The sequence below is a fragment of the Rattus rattus genome, chromosome 5, assembly GCF_011064425.1.
Source record: "Rattus rattus isolate New Zealand chromosome 5, Rrattus_CSIRO_v1, whole genome shotgun sequence".
NCBI lineage: Eukaryota > Metazoa > Chordata > Mammalia > Rodentia > Muridae > Rattus > Rattus rattus.
The window spans coordinates 28,103,987-28,120,960 of record NC_046158.1 but is presented as its reverse complement, the minus strand read 5'-3'; the positions used below and the strand labels follow the sequence as shown (position 1 = coordinate 28,120,960).

The 16,974-nt window shown below is 40.8% G+C and overlaps 1 pseudogene; it reads right to left on the bottom strand.

The window, feature by feature from the left end:
* Positions 1-15,720: 15,720 nt before the first annotated feature.
* LOC116900163 lies at positions 15,721-16,744 on the bottom strand (annotated as a pseudogene).
* Positions 16,745-16,974: the final 230 nt, after the last annotated feature.

Here is a 16,974-nt window from a genome sequence, read left to right as displayed (position 1 = left end):
GAAATTGACTCCCATAAGTTATCCTCTGACCTGCACAGGTATCCTGTGTGTGTGCACATACACCCTCCCCCACAATCAATAACTAAATGAATGTTTAAAAATTAAAGTCATGAACTAAAAATGCAGGAGATTGGAAACACTATGAAAAGACCAAATCTATGAATTATAGACACCAAACAGGGAGAATTACAGGCCACAAAAATGATACATTATTTCAATGTTTCATAGCCGCAAATTTGCCAAACCTAGGGAAAGATGCTTGCTGAGTTACAAGAGGGATAAAGAACATCAAACATGACCAGAAAAGAAATTCACCATGCCACAGTATAATTAAAACAAGTTAGCAGAACAAAGAAAGGGTATTGAAAGCTGTAAGAAAGAGGACGTATAGACATCAGAATAACAACCGCTTTCTCAATGAAACTTTAGAAGCCAGAAGATCCTGGAGCAAAGTCCTTAAGTTCTGAAATCATGCAGATGCCTCCCAGACTACACCCAGCAAAGCTATTTGCCATAATTAAAGGAAAAAGGAAAGGTTTCCATGACAAATATAGGCTAAGGGAAAATATGACCACGAAGCCAGATCTATATAAAAATATAGAATATACAGAAAGGAACTAATGTTTCAGACTTAAAAGAGGGATAAGTACACCCAAGAAATCTTAGGGAGAAATAATGCTAGGAGAGTTCATTAAAGGAGACTTGAGAAAACACCTCAAAATCAATGAAACAACTAGAATTAATACATATTTTTAAAAAAATATTAATGGCCTCCAAATGTTAATGGTCTCGATTACCCGATTTAAAAAATAAAAAGTTGTAGACTAGAAAATGGAACCCATCTTTTTGATATTTCCAAGAAACACACTTTAACATCAAAATTAGGCACTACCTCAGAATAAAAGGATGGAAAAAGTTGTTCCAAGCAAATGGAACTAGGAAACAAGCAGGTGTAGTTATTCTGATATCTTAACAAAATAGACTTCAGAAAAACATCAATGAAGTCAAAAGGGATAATGTCATATTCATTAAGGAAAAGATTCATCAATGACAATTCTAAACATATATGCACCAATCCTGCACAACCCAATTCCATAAAACAAATACCCCTAGATGTAAAGCCACAAAACATATCAACACAATGAGAGCTGATTTTAATCCTCCCACTTTCACCAACCAACTTGACATCTGGACAAAATACAGAGAAACACTGAAGTTAAATCATATCATAAATCAAATGAGCCTAACAGAAATCTGCACAACGCTTCACCCAAACACTATAGAATATGATTCTTCTCAGCAATCACAGAGCACACTCCGAAACAAGCCATGTATTAGACCATGAAGCAAGTCTCAACAAATATAAAAAAACTAAAATAACGTCCTATATTCCATCTGAACACAGTGAAATAAAGCCAGATGCTAACATCAAGAAAAAGTACAAAAAGCACACAAACTCATGTAGATTAAACAATACACTATTGAATAATTAATCAATCACTGAAGAAATTAGTAAGGGGAAAATTCCTAGAATTGAATGAAAAAGAAAACACATATACACCAAAATATATGAACCCTGATGAACTCAGCCTTAAGAAGAAAAGTTGTAGCACTAAGTGCCTACAAAAATCCAGCAAATAACAATGGTATTCCTAAGGCCTTGAAAAGCAAGCCAAATTCTCAAGCAGAAATAATTACTTCCACAGTAGAAAGAGATAAAATAGAAACAAACAAATAAAATTACAGAGAATCAATGAAAGAAGATTGGTTCTTTAAATAGGTAAACAAGATTAACAAACTTTAGCTAAATTGAACAAAAGAAAGAGAAAGGATAAAACTAGAAAGGAAAAGAGACTTTACAGTAGATACCAATGAAATTCATAAAAGTATAAAGACATGCCTTAAAAACCAATATCTACTAAGTTGAACAGTTGAAAAGAAACATGAATTTCTAGATGCATATGACTGACTTAAATATTAAGCCAAGAAGAAATAAATAATTTAAACAAATATATAATCAATGACAAAATTGAAGCAGTGATTTAAAAGCTCTTTATAAGGAAAGAAAAAAATATTAGCTCTAAGAGGTTTTCGGTGAATCATTAGTGATTAATGATCCAGAATCAGATGGTTGATGTGTTCACTGAAAAATTCTACCAGATCTGCAAGGAAGAACTAACATCAGTGCAGCTTGAATCATTCCAGAAAATAAGGAAACAGGAAGTAATGCTTTCTATTCCTTTCTATGAGGTTAGGGGAAGGAGGAACAATAAAAAAAAAGTTAGAAAAAAAAAAAAAAAAAAAAAAAAAAAAAAAGTAAGATCTTAAATGGAGATCTATAACCCAACCATTATACCTAAGATTAAGACTTGAGAACATCATGGAAGAGGAGACAGAAATATGGAAAGGACCAGAGAACAAGGAGAAAGTCTTCATGATGTGAGATACACCTGTCCTTGAACTCTTCACTTTATGATTGTTGGCATAAGACCATACTAGTCAATATACAACATGGATGAGTCCACACCTATACCAAGAGCTGCAACAGCCAATGACTTCTGGGGGAGGGAGAATCAGTTTTCTTTAGAGATGAAACCCTGATAGGTTTACCAAACCTAAGTCCAGTGATACTAACTGGACTCAGGAGGGTAAAGAGGTTATAAATTTGAGAGGGAGATAGGGGACATGGAGGAGAAGTAGAGATGGAAGTGATGTAAATATAATATACTCATGTATGAAGTACATAAAAATGTAAAAAAAAAAAGAGAATTGTAGCTTGATTACCTTGGTTAACATAGCTGTAAAAATTCTCAACAAAATAGTTTTAAACTAAATTCACAGTCACGTAAAATGGCCATACAACATGATCAAATTGGCTTCACTCCAGAGATTCAAGGATGGCTCAACTACATAAATCAATAAATGTGATTCATCACATAAATGACCTTAAAGACAGAAATCATAGAGTCATCTCAATAGATTCAGAAAATACAAACATCTCTTCGTTGTAGAAGTTCAGAAGAATTTAGTGTTACAGTGGACAGATCTCAACATAATAAAGATTATATATGATATGAAACTTAAAGTCAGAATCATGTTACACAGAGGAAAAACCCAAGCATTTTTATTAAGTACAGAAACAACAAGGATGCTCTACACCTACATTCAATAGTGTGCCTGAAGTCTTAGCTATAGCAATAGACAAGAAAAGAAAAATGATTCAAAGAGGAAAAGAAGACAGAGAGCCCTGCTTGACATAGGACACTATACATTAGAGAACCTCATGATGCCACCACAAAGCTCTTATAATACTTTCAGCAAAGCAGCAGAATACAAAATTAGCATTCCTATATATCAGTGGTCCTCCATCTGCCTAATGCTGTGACCTTTAATACAGTTCCTCACGTGGCGGTGACCCCCAGCCATGAAATTATTTTGTTTCTACTTCCTAACTAACTTTGCTACTGTTATGAATCATAATGTAAATAAAAGTTTGCCAAAGGGGGTCACAACCCACAGGTTGAGAAGCACTGTTATGCACTAAACAAGGAGATGAATGACATCCACAATAAAATCTTTAAAACACCAGAGGAAGAAATTAAGGAAGCCATTGGAAGATGTGAATAGCTCCTGTGAAAATGTAACAGAAGAATTAACCGTGTGAGAATAGCCACCCTGCCAAAAGCAATCCAGATTCACTATAGTCCAAACCAAAAAATTATACAGATATAGGAAAAATGATCTTAAAATGAGCATGGTGGAACAAGTGGTCAAAGATAGCCAAAGCTGTCCAGAACAAAAATAGCACTGTGGGCATCACCACCATGCCTGATTTCAGTTATACTATAGTCACAGGAGTAAAAATAGCACATGGTGTTTGCAAAAAAAAGAAAAAAAAAAGATGCAGATGTCTCAAATAGAATAGAATGACCCAGACAAAAGCCCAAAAGTCTACACAGCTACATGGTTTTTGACAAAGACATCAAAGGCGTTCACTTTGTTCCTTTTCACGGAAGGCATAATTGGGGGATATAAATTCGAAGCATAACAGTTCTAGCCATGTAATTTGCTACAGCAACCAACCAGTTTTTGCAAAATTGTCGAAATCCAATAACGACTTCAGTGTTGATGGCTATCAGTGAGGTAGGATGGCGATTTTTGTTATTTAAGGAAATTCAAGTCATTCGGAACATAAACATTATGAAAATTTATACTTTCAGCTAGATCTGTTTTACACGCGTTTGAAAGCTAGCTGTATTTAATCACTTTTTATTACACAAACTAATGATGTGTGTGATATTGTTGACTTTTTATTCAGCCCTTAGTAGATAGTTCCAGAGCTGAACCGCATCAGGGTTCTCCTACAGCACTGTTATGATCAAAGTCTTATAGGGAGATGAAGCATCCATGGAGGACCGCAGCCCAAAGTTACTTCAGAGCTAAAACAGAACTGAAAAGTACCTGGTAGTTGTTCAAAAAAGCATCCCAATATCTTTCTGACTGACCTCATATATCCTAAAGCTTTACTGTGGGCAAAAGCTAGACTGCCTTGTGGAACCTCTTTTCCCAAAGTCAATTAGCAAAGCTCGCCTTTCATGGTGTGTGCATATTCCACTTCACGGGCCATTAGTAAGTGTTGCTTTCAGAGGTCACAGCTTGGCTGTAATGCTTTGACGACTCCTCCACTTCCTCCTCTTCCTCCCTTTATCCTCTTCCTCTCTATCCTCCTCCTCATAATTATCTGCCTCCTCTTATTCTTTCTCTCCTGCCCATATTTGAGCTGCAACTTCATTCATTCATTTTTTTCCTTTGACTAGAAGCAATGGTAAAGGTTTTATAATAGGGGAGCATTGGAAACGCTGGCTCGAATGAAGTTTAAGGAAACAGTGTGTTTCAATTACTTGTGCTCTGTATGTGCTCTTTAGTCACATAACCTCATGCTGGGCCTCTAGTCAACCGTTTGGGTGTAATCCTCTCAGTGCGAGAGGGTGAGGTGGTCCACACAAGCTGTCAGCAGTTGAACACAGTACTAAGGACTGCTTGCAGGTGAAATTTAGTTTCTCCGTGAGTTTGCGGCATATTAGAAAAGCAGACATTACAACGGCAAAGCCATTACACCCAGAGGTGACTTCCCAAGAGCTGGAGTGTGCCTCCATTGGCAGCTTCTGACTCAGTGGACCAGGGTAAGGACTTAGACGTTCCCATGCAATGATACTACATCACAGCAGGGTGATGGAGCCACAGAACTGAGTAGAAAAGTCTTGGGAAATTCAGACCTTGATGTACATTAGACTAATGTCATTTCTACTTTTACATAAGATCCAAAGTATGGGAATTAAAAGGAGAGCTCAGCAGTTAAGAGAGTTTCCAGAAGGTCTGTAACTCCAGCACCAGGGAATCCAACACCTTTTGGTCTTTGCAGCCCCCATAGACAAGTGGCATATACATAAAGAGAAACACACACATGCACACACACACACGCATGCATGCATGCATGCATGCACACAAGCACACATTTAAAAAACACATCTTTAAAACATTTTTAAAGCTTTCAATTAGGAGTTGAAAAGTCCTTCAAAATGCTTTGCACACCAGTACAACGTGCAGGTCCTGCTATTCAACAGCATATTTTAAACATGCTTTATCAAAATAGTAGGATGCCTTCCAGGAGAAACACCAATTTTAAAAAGATAATTTTTATTATTTTTATTAGTTCTTTGAGAATTTCATATAACAAATTTTGATCATGTTCATCCCCCTCACCAAAATCCTTCCATATCTTCCTCCACTTTCCTACCTACACAATTTTATGGTTTTTCTCCTCTTTCTTTTTATTATTTTTATATTCATACACATATATAAATATATAAATACAACCAGGTGAGCCATGTTAGTGTTGTTTGTATACATATTTAGAGTTGACCACTTAGTATTGAATAACCAATTAGTAGTCTCATCTCTGGGATAGATTGATTCTTTTCCTTCTTACAGCAGTCATTTATTGCCTGTAGTTCTTCATGTGGGACTGGAGCCTTGGAATATTTCTTTCATATGTGATGATGCGTCTGCTGGTGTTGTCATTGCTCAGGTCTTATTTGGGTTACCATATTGTTGAGGATGAGATTTCAGGTGTGCAGCCTTCCTGTTATAGGAAGACAAAATCTCACAGTAAACATCCTGGTCCTCTGTGTCCTACAATCCTTCCACCCTCTTCTGGGAAGTTCCATGAGGCTTCCTTGTATGGGTTGTGTTGTAGACATAATTATTGGAATAGGCACCCTGTTCATTTAAAACCATCCTTCAGGCTGCAGTTTATACCTCCTAGTTGGTATTTCAAGGTAATATACACTCAAAGTAGTGAGCAGTCACTCAATACATGCTTGTTAAGCAACTAGTTTGTAGTCTAAAAATCAGGAAACAATGAACAGAAAGAATTTTTTAAATGCATTAGAAGTTTATAAGAGCTACAGAAGAAAGTGAAGGGTGGAGTTAGAAAAATCAGGAATGCTGGTGTAGATTTGTCAATAAGTAGTCAGAAAAGAGACACAAAACAACTCAATGATTTGAACCCATGGGAAGTTACCATGAATCCCCTAAAGGCTATCCAAAGACAGCCTAGTCCATGGAAGCACTTGGAATCAATCTTGCAGACCATCGGTTTGACCCATACCTTGCATACCATAGGGAGGTAGAGAGCTACACGCTGGCTTTGTAGTTCTTGCAGAGATGGGGCAAAGTCTTGCAGTCACTCATTCATCCTCTACTCATGTGTTGGCTATCTGCCATAGTGGAAACCCTGTGCCAAGTTCTCAGGATGGCACGCTCAGTCATCTGGGCCCTTCTTACCTTCAGGAAGCTGGCAACTCAGTATATGCATATGAAATGACAGTCCCCCCAAAACCGTGCTTAATGAAAACTCAAACTTTGCATCTGTATAATGAGAATCCAGTGAGCCCACCAGGTCCCCAGTCAGGCCCAGAGTCACATACAGCCCAGACACGAAGGAAGAGCAAGCCAACAGAAATGGCACCCTGTCCACTATTCCAACAGTCTGACTGAAAAATCACCCACCAAAAGCCAAAGGCCTGGATAAACAGCATGTGCTGACTCGTGGGAATTTTTTTTTCTTTTCTCAAATAACTGTTAATTGAAGCAAATTGTTACCTTCAAATATTTCTGGACTCTGCAGTAGTGAGACATTTTTCTTAGTTTGTAGAGTAATTTATTTTGCTAAGTAGTCAGTGTGTATGGCATTCTATCATACTGAAATGCATTTCCTTGATTGCCTGTGGAGTTATCCATGGGAGAAAAAAAAATGTGTTGTCATATTTTGTTGGCTAAAAAAAAAATGTGTTGGGAAGAAGAGAAATAGAGAGAATGGCAGAAAGGGAAGAAGAAAAGGAGGAGACAGATATACACAGAAGAAGGCAGAAATCAGAGCAACAGAGAGCAGGGCAGGGGTGGGGGATGGGGAGGCGCTTGCCTTGTCTCCTCATCCTCACAAGCGAGGCTATGGCCAAAGAACAGAAGCATGGCTTATGCCAGGAAGACCAGCAGTCAGCCTGATGATAGTCACTCTGAATCCTTTGTTCCGAAATAAGCTCTTCAGTAGAGGAACTGGATCAATGGCAAGATATCCCAGCACAAGGGATTTGCATTTCACAGGAACCAGACTTTTCAACTGGGAGATCAAAGAGAAAAATCTCAGAGAGGAAACCAGATTTCAAAGGATGTCACTAGAGATGCACAGAGATGCCCAGGTAATTCCTTTCTTATCTCGCTACCACTCTGGCTTTTCCAGGATGGCATGCAGACTTTCTTGGGCTATGATCATCCAACATGTGGGTGTGGGTACTGCTGTGGGCTGAGGACCTTTTCTGCTGGCAGGAAACTGGGGAGGGGGTGGGCGTCTTGCTGTCTAGCACAAAAGCTTAGTGTCTAAAGAAGGGTGGCCCCCAGTGCCCCTGCCATGCTTTTCTGTCCAGCTCTTGCTTCTCTGCCCACTCAGCCCTCTATTTCATCAGACTTAGAAGCCAAAAATAGCTCGAATGTCTTCAGCCTAATTGGGTATTAATTAATAGCCACCCTCACCCCTTCAAGCTGAAGAAACTCCATCTCAATAATTCCCGGGACTGTGTCTGGTGGCACAAATAGCTCCACTACTCCATTGTTAAGGATGTGGATTTAGAAACATCCCACCCACCACAAAGTACTCTGCAGCATTTTGGGGCCTGCTGGCTCAGCCTAATGATGCCAAGGAGAGGGACAGACGCCTTTCTTCCTGGCTGGAAAAGCTTGATTTTGTAAAAGAGCAAAGATGTGCAGTAAGCACGCTCTACACCGTGCTCACCTCACCGGTCCCTTCCTGAGGCCCAGGGATTAATTTGGAGAGAAAGTTGTCTCAGGTTACAGAGCATGTTAACAACAATCTCAAAAGATAATCCCCAAACATCCCTTAAGAGCCAGCTTGTGGGATGTTGTCTGTAAATTCGTTTCTATACAGCTTAATCCCACTAATTCCTTTACGGAAAGCATGTTGCATAGGCTTGCTGTATGGGTGTCAAGTTTTTCTATTTCTTTTTTTTTTTTTTTTTTTTTGTAAGAATGCTACACTTACCATTTTAATCCTAACTTCCAGCACTGGTGACCAGATCCATGTTCTCTCCAGGATAGGGCCTTGAGTAGTTGGTATATTTAGAGACACTTAATATGTGCAGATATAGGCCATAGCACAGATCTCCACTCTGCTCTTTGAGCTCGCCTGCTTGTCCCATCTCACAGTAGGTCTTACTCTACCTATTTCACAGTCAGGGCTGTTCACAGAGCTCAGCTTGCATGCCCCACTTCTACCCAGTCGTTTTGGTGCAATGACAGGACACCACTCTCTGTGGTTCCCTTTACTGCTTCTAGTGATGACCTGCTTTGTGTTGTTGCAACCATTCCTTCCCACAATACACTCTCCATAGTCCCTAGTAGAATACCTAGTGAGCAACAACTGATACTTAGGGTTAATGCTCACTAAAGTGACTTCCTCCAGGGCCATCGCTTTAGCAGTTTCAAATTCGTAACTGCAGAGGAACTTTAGTCCAGCAACACAACTGCCCTAGAAAGAGATCACATTCAAAGATTTTCTAGGCCTTTGTCATCCTGCTGGAATACAGACATACTGTTAATCCCAGCACTTAGGAGATAGAAGCATAGAGATCTCTGAGTTCTAGTCAGTCCATTCAACTGAGTTGAGTTTAAGACAGTTCTGTTCAGTCAGGTGAGTTCACTGAGTGCAGGTCAGGGCACTTCAGTGGGTGGAGTCAGTTGGGAATCAGTTGAGAGTCAGTGAAGCAAGTGCAGTACAGTGGAGTTTAGTTCCTCACTGAGGTCCTGCAGCTCAATGCAGGGCAGCAGAGGGAGTTGAAGCCAGAGAGTGAGAATGAGCCAGAAAATTAGAATGGATTGCTATAGTTAGTTTGTGGATAGGCAGAACAATTCAGTCAGAAACTGAGAGAAGCCAGATTGAAATCAGTCAGCTTGGAGAGGAGTTTGAGCCAGAAGAGCTTAGTTGAACCAGCCAGCCAGTGTTCAAAAGGAGCTAGAAAAAGGTGAGTTTCTTCAGCAGTAAACCTCTGAGACAACAATTACTTTTGGCAAATAAAAGTTGTTTTTCCATTCAACACCTAGAAAGGTCTCATTGCTCAGTATCTTATTATGGAAACGTTTCGTTCTATCTTGTCCCTAAATTCAAGTCCATTCATAAGCACCTACACATAACAGTTGATGATTTGCCTGTTGTGTATTGTGTCAAATAACAGCCATGTTACATCAATGACTATTCAACCTCTATTGGTTATCCATGGTCACAGTAAACAAGGAGAGCTGTGGTACTAAGCCACAAATAATTCATATGCCTCATTCAGAACTACAAGCCCCTTCTACCTCAACTTCCCCTTCACCTTCTGCATTTGTCTATCTAAACATTTGTGAATAATAAAGAACCATGGGTCTAATAGTAGAGACGTGAGCAGGCACCCAGTTGTGAACCAAAGCATAACATGTCACTTTAGCAGACTTCAGAGCTTGAGAGAGACAGTTGCTCATCAAAATGTTTTCTATTCCTCGATTTCTAGCCTCCTTTCTGGCTATGGTGATGGAGGTTACACAGCTGAGCCTCAGATAGCGCCCGTGGCATTGAGCTATTCAATCTGTTAAATTTCTTATCCTTGCTTTGTGTCACTTGGCATCACTTCTGTCCCTTGTAATTGGGCCTCTCCATACCAAGATAAATGATTCCTATAATTGGATAATCAGATGCCCAGGCTAAGGCCTGAGGCAAGATATCTAGCAAGAGAAAGACCCTCCTGAGTCTTGCTAGCCCATGGGGCTTGTGATGGTAAGAGGAGTCAGTTCCATGTAGATGCCAAGGATAAGTCATCTAATAGAAATTTCCAATCTAATGTATTGATTCTTCTCCCCAGGCTGTTTCCCCTGAGAAACACCTACAATGTATGTAGCGTCTGCAGCTCTGTGTTCTCACAAGTGTATAGACTGAGAAATAACGTCAGAGAATGTTTTGTCAATCTCAGCATTTTTCCCATGCCCTTGGTGGCCTACTGGTTGCAGCCACTAATGTGTTTTCTGAAAGATGTCATATAGGTGAAATCATTTTCATACAGCCTTTGGAGCATAGTTTCATTAACATGGAACATGTAATCTATACATCGTGGGCATGAGTGTTGTGTCCCTTTTAAAATGCTGCTGTGTATTTCATTAATTGGTATGCCATGGCATGCTCCCCCCCACACACACACACACACAGTGAAGGAATACAGGATTACCATTATATTTGGGGTTTTATGAAGAAATCCACAGTCAACATTCACATGTACATTTTCTTGTAAAAATGGGTCTTATTTCAATTGTTAACTATTTAACAAGTGAAATACAGTAGCAAAAATAAGATTGCTGAGTTGTATACTAATGTATGTTTAACTTTAAAAGAAAAATGTAAAGATCTTGTACTGGGGGCTAGATAGATTGCTCAGTAGTTAAGAGTACTTGTTGAATGGATGGGAAAAACCATCCTGAGTGAGATAACCCAATCCCAAAAGGATATGTGTGGTATATACTCATTTATAAGTGGATATTAGCCATCAAATGAAGGTACCATATTATAGTCCACAGACCCAAAGAAGATAAACAAGAAGAAAGTAAGAATGTTTGAATCTCACTTAAAAGGGGGAATAAAATAGTCATAAGAGGTAAATGGAGGGAGGGAACTGAAAGGGAGAGGGAATGGGGAGGGGAACATGGAGGGGAAAGAGGGTTCATGATCAGGTGTGGGGAGGGGCAGGAGAGATGGCCAGATGGTTATGAGAATAAATGGAAATCTGTAACTGACAGGGTTGGGGAGGTAAGAGGCATCTCCAGGACTGGACAGAAACCTGGGGTAAGGGAAGCACCTGAGAATCAATGGGGGTGACCTTAGCTGTGACTCACAGCACTGGGCATATGGAACCTGAAAAGGCCACCTCCTGTAGCCAGGCCGGAACCTCAGTGGAGTAATAGAGACACCAACCCACCCACAAAACCTTTGAACCCAAAGTCTATCCTATCTACAAGTGATGCAGGCACAGAGGATGGAGCAGAGACTGAGGGAATGGCCAAACAGTAACCGGCCCAAGTGGAGACCCATTCCACGGGCGAGCACCAATCCATCCCTGACACTATTAATGATAGTCTATTAGGCTTGCAGACAGGAGCAGAACATGGCTGTCTTCTGAGAGGCTCCACTCATCTGACTTAGATGCAGATACCTAAAGTCAAACAGTGGATAGAATTTGGGGACTCTTATGGAAGAATAGGAGGGAGGATTTCAGCCCCTAATGGGACAGGGACTCCACAGGAAGACCAACAGAGTGAACTAACCTAAACCCTTGGGGCTCTCAGAGACTGAACCACCAACCAAAGAGCATGCATGGGCTGCACCTATGCCTTCCTGCACATACATAGCAGATGTGCAGCTTGGCCTTCATATAGGTGTGGAAGACTGGAGGGAGAGCTATCCCAAAAGCTGTTGCCTGTACGTGAGATATGTTCTTCCAGCTGGGCTGCCTTGTCTGGCCCTCAGAGAGAGAGGTGGGGGAGGGAGGGAGGGAGGGGGAGGGAGGGGAGGAGAGGGAGGGAGAGAGAGAGAGAGAGAGAGAGAGAGAGAGAGAGAGAGAGAGAGAGAATGTGCCTATCCTCAAAGATACTTAGAGAGTAAGGTAGGGGATACACAAGGAGAACCTCACCAACTCAGAGGAGAAAGGGAGGGGGCATGGGATGACCTGGAGGGGGACAGTGAGTGATATATAAAGTGATTAAGTAATTAAGAAAATAAATAAATAAATAAATAAATAAATAAATAAATAAATAAATAAATAAAAGAGTACTTGCTATTCCTGCATAAGACCTTGGTTCAGTGTCCAACAGCAACATGGTATTTTACAAACATCTTTAACTCCAGTAACAGGGGATCTGAAACCCTCATTTGACCCTCCAGGGGCATAGGCATGCATGCAGTACACACATACTTGAAAGCAAAACACTCTAACACATAAAATAAATGAATTTTTGTAAAGTTCTTCCCTTTTACATTCAGGTTAGTCTTTAGATTTTTATCTGTTCTAGTACATAGTATAAGGTATTAATTTTGCTCACTCTAGAATAGCAAATAATGTAAACACCTGACAGCTTCTTTTTATGAATGTGACTAAGATGCATTCATGTTATTATAACATACAACAGTGTGCTGTTGAGTGGTATTGCACTGTGTAATTACAGACTTCTTTCATGCTTTTACCTGTAATTAGCATTTGTGTTTCAGAAGTCTGAAGTTTATTAGTTACTTTTCTTATCCCAGAGACACAATACGGTTGCAGAAACAATGTGACAGAGGAAGGACACATCCTGCTTCCCAGTTCAGAGAATCTGCCCATAGTGACATGAATTCCTGCTGACAGGAGTGGACAGATGTGGCAGTGGAATGTGATGAGGATGGTAACATGAAGAATGTGGCTGTTTAAGTAGAAATAGCCCCAAAGAGTCACATGTTCGAATGCTTGGTCCAATAGGGAGTGGCGCTATTAGGAAGTGTGGCCTTGTTGGAGTAGGCGTGGCCTTCTTAGAGGAAGTGCGTCACTGTGGAGGAAAGCTTTGAGGTTATACAGGCTCAAACTGTACCCAGTGTGGCACACCGTCTGTTGCCCTACAGATCAAGATGTAGAGCTTTCAGCCAGCTTTCCAGCACCACGTCTGCTTGCCTGCCACCATGTTTTCTACCATGACTATAATGGACAAAACCTCTGAATCTGTATGCCAGCTCCAAATAAAAATGTTCCTTTCTAAGAGGTGCCATGGTCCTGTTGTTTCTTCACAGCAGCTATGGGACCACTGGAGGGTTTCCACCAGATGCCCGGAGTGCAGAGGATCTCCTGGGATGCTTTAGGCTGTGGTGCCAGACGCCCTGAGTACAGCAGACCTAGGATGCCTCAGTCTGTGGTGTCTTCAGGGGAGCGAAGTAGCTGACAGCCTGCCCCAGCAGAAAATGCTATCCGTAAGGATGGGACAAAGTATTAAACACATGAGATTGGGGGGGGGCATTTCATATCTAAGTCATGAATTCCTCCTCCCCGCTCATGGACATCTCATGCACGGACTCTGAATGCTTGTCTTTAAAATTTCCTGTAATTTTAGCATGCCCAACAATATTCAGAGGCTCAAAGAAAACTTTTTTTGCTATGATCCCTTATCAATTAATAAAATAACAAATTTCCAATATATAATACCAGGGAATAAACATTTCCATTCCAATAGGAAAGTAGTGAAGAGAGATCAAACCAAAGCAAGATCAATATTCAACACCACAAACACCAAATCCCCAAGCTCCAAGTCCAGCGTCTGGGGACTAATGATGGTAGCACTGGCATTCCAACAGGCTTTCTCACCTACTGCTACATTTCTGTTGCCTATAGTATATCTTGGTTCTTTCTTGAGCCAGCTCCTGCAGCTTTCCCCAGCAGATGTCCAATAGTCCTATCACAACTTAAGCTTCACTTTCATAGCTTTATATTATTCACTTAGTAACTCAGTGCAGGGAATCTTACCCTCTTCTATGTTCCCTGGAATTACGAGTTTCCTAGAACCTTGGTGCAAACCTCCATGAAAACGTCACTCTCGCATTCTGCATGCCTGCAATATCAGCTCAGTGTGAAAACTCCAAGCACTGCTGCCAGCTCAAGATGAAGACTGGCTTCCGAGGATCTTGGAGGCAGTGACATCAGGTGACCTGGATGACTGAGCTTGACAAAATAACTCCTCAAGCATTTCTGTTGCAGCAGAGGGCCCTGGAGGCTCTATAGTCTTGACACTCTTCCAGACACTTTTTCAAATGAATTTGCATTTTCCCACCCTAGCAGGCATATCCAAATCTTTGACATTGCAATATGACATGGTAATCTACAAAGTTCATGTTGGGGAAAAGTCCCACCAAATTAAAAAATAATAATAAATGGAATGTTTCTGGGAAATGTTCCCTGGAAGACTATTTCTCCAATGCTCAGCATTCCTTGGGTGCCTGTTGTTCTTTGTGTATAGTTGAGACCTTGTGGTCTTTCCCTGTCCAGGTTGGCTTGACTATTATTGTTATTGTTGTTGTCCTTGTTTAGCTCCGGTTTAGGAAGTCTTGTTGGTAAGGCTTTAGGGATATTATTTCTAACATTACTAGGAGACACAATCTCACAGAAAACTCCCTAATTCCCTGTCTCTTATAATCTTTTCACCGTCTCTTCTTGAGGCATAGGAATGGGATTGTTTTGAGCCATTGGGAATTGGCTCAACAGTACTGAATTTTGACTGGTTATGGTTTTCTATGATCTTGTTCATTTGTAACAAAAACATGAAGATGATGAATGGTGAGGACTACACTCATACCTGAAGATTTGGAGCTAGGATTCTTCGAATCTCTTTTTACAACTATGATCACTAAGTTCTTTCTGCCTTAACTGTATCCATGTTTTCTGAGACTTTTTCCATGTTTGCATTCCCAAACTGTGAATGGTTTTTATACCTTTTGCCTCCTTCTTTTTTTTTCCCTCTGATTTCACTCTAAATGGAGGGAAAGGAAGCCAACGACCATATTACACCTATGCTATCTTCTCTACCAAATGACTTACATTTTTACTTTTGAATTCAATCTCACTTAAAATTTCATGACATGGACACAAAACAGATACTTTTTAATTCTCTAATTTGTGTAATTTATATGCATCTATGTCTGTACTCACATGCTTAGTACTCACAAAGGCCAGGAGGTGGTGTTGGATCTGGAAAAGTTATGAATCACCCTGTGGGAGCTTGGAATTAAGCCTAGGTACTCTGGAAGAGAAGAGGATACTCTTTTTTTTTTAAAGACACATTTATTCAGCGTCACGATCAGACTTTTACATTTAGCAATCAACAGCACGGGTGACAAAGGTCTACAGTAAAACCCTTCGTTGGAATGCTTTACACTTTCCACAGAACAGAAACTAAAATAACCTGTTATACAATTAGTCACAGATACAGTCCTGGGGTTTTTGCCCACACACATGAGTATTGTCTAAAACATGTCTTCTTTGTAGCAGCTAGGCCCTGCCACCACTGCGCTTGGCTGAGTTCACAGATCTGTTGTAACCTGTAGCTTCCCTGTCACCTCTCTGGCTCTCCTCTCCTGCTAAGCTTTGCTTCCTGGCTGTAATTAGAACCTCCTGCCACTGCCATAGCTACTGCTGCTGCTGGAACCTCCATAGCCACCTTGGTTTCGTGGTTTAGTAACATACTGGCCTCTGCCACCATAAAGGCCAGAGCTCCTGCCTCCAAAGTTTCCTCCTTTCATCTGTCCAAAATTTGAAGACTGGTAATTGCCAAAATTATTGTAGCTTCCACCACCTCCAAAGCCACTTCCGCCATGACCACCATCATTGCCAAATCCATTATAGCCATCCCTACTGCCACCATATCTACCACCACCACCATGGCTGCCACCAAAGCCTCCATGACCACTGAGGTTTCCTCCTTGACCAAAATTGTCATTGCCACCAAAACCACCTCCACGACCACCACCAAAGTTTCCAGAACCACTTAACCTCTCTGGCTGGACTTAGCAGTAGCCATCTCTTGTTTCGACAGAGCCTTTCTTACTTCACAGTTGTGACCATTCACAGTATGGTATTTCTGAATAACAATCTTATCCACAGAATCATGGTCATCAAAGGTGACAAAAACAAATCCCCTCTTTGGTCCACTGCCTCTGTCAGTCATAATTTCAATCACTTCAGTTTTCCCATACTGCTCAAAATAATCTCATAGGTGAAGTTCTTCAGTGTCTTCTTTAATACTTCCAACAGAGATCTCCTTCACAGTTCAGTGGGCACCTGGTCTCTGAGAATCTTCTCTTGACACAGCTCTCTTAGGTTCCACGACTCTTCCATCCACCTTGTGTGGTCTTGCATTCATGGCAGCATCCACTTCCTCCACAGTGGTGTATGTGACAAAGCCAAAGCCTCTGGGTCTTTTGGTGTTTGGATCTCTCATTATCACACAGTCGGTGAGTGTTCCCCATCGCTCAAAATGGCTCCTCAGACTCTTGTCGGTTGTTTCGAAGCTCAGCCCATCAATGAAGAGCTTCCACAGCTGTTCTGTCTGGTTCCTTGGGGGACTCTGACTTAGACATGATGGCAGGGTGATGAGAACGTTCAGCAATGCTTCCTTGGCAGCGTCAAGAGCAGAAAGCAAGAGGATACTCTTAATCACAGAGCCATCTCTCTAGTCCCAGTAGCCAGATTCTTTATCAGATTATTCCAGTTCATGATAGAATTCTTGTCTCCCTTTGAAACCTCATAAGCACAACCTTTACTTTCCACCTGGGCTGTAGTGTTCTACACATCCACAGGAATCTCCCAT